This window comes from Mus caroli, chromosome 4 (genome assembly GCF_900094665.2).
Source record: "Mus caroli chromosome 4, CAROLI_EIJ_v1.1, whole genome shotgun sequence".
NCBI classification, from domain to species: domain Eukaryota; kingdom Metazoa; phylum Chordata; class Mammalia; order Rodentia; family Muridae; genus Mus; species Mus caroli.
This window is the reverse complement of record NC_034573.1, coordinates 263004-263763: the sequence shown is the minus strand read 5'-3', so window position 1 is coordinate 263763 and position 760 is coordinate 263004.

Genomic DNA, 760 nt, shown 5'->3' with positions numbered 1-760 from the left:
ACTGTAACACTTTCTTTGCCATGGATGTAACCACTATGTGAACATTCAAAACGTCTTGTTGTTGTTTGTTTTTTAGTCTCTCTCTCTCTCTCTCTCTCGTGTGATATATGTATGATATGTGTGTAGGATGTGTGTGTGTGTGTGTGTGTGTGTGTATAAAACCTATGGATTTATGTGTGCATTTGAGTGGTCAGAGGACAAGCTTGGGTACTGGTCTTTTTGCCTTTATCTTTTTGGGGTACCTTGTGTGTTGCTGCATGTGCCTGGCTAGGTGGACCTCAAGCTTCTGGGGATTCTCCTGTGTCTGACTCCGACTTCCCAGTAGGAGCATTGAAACTGCAGAAAGTACACACGTTCTGGGGCTGTGGAAGGTCCTTAGCCTTAACAAGCATTTTACCCACTGAGCCTCCTCCCTCCCAGCACACCTGATATCTCCTAATGACACAAGCATATGAAGGAAAGATCAAATACTCCATAGAAGGGGAATACCAAATGGAAAATGGAAGCAGGAGTNAGAGAAGTAAGACAAGATGGAAATGAATTTTTAGCAATGTTTTGGCGATTTCTTTTAGGATTCTTCACACTTCTTTTCCATGAAATAAAGTAGACAATGCAGGTGAGTTTGAAATGAGAGTAGGGACGGGAGGGCCTTAGAAATCCCACTATTGTCAATCAAATGACTAAATATACACATGCTGTGTTTGGAAATAGGCACTCGGAAATGAAGGGCTTTAGAATACTTTGAAATGATACTATTTTT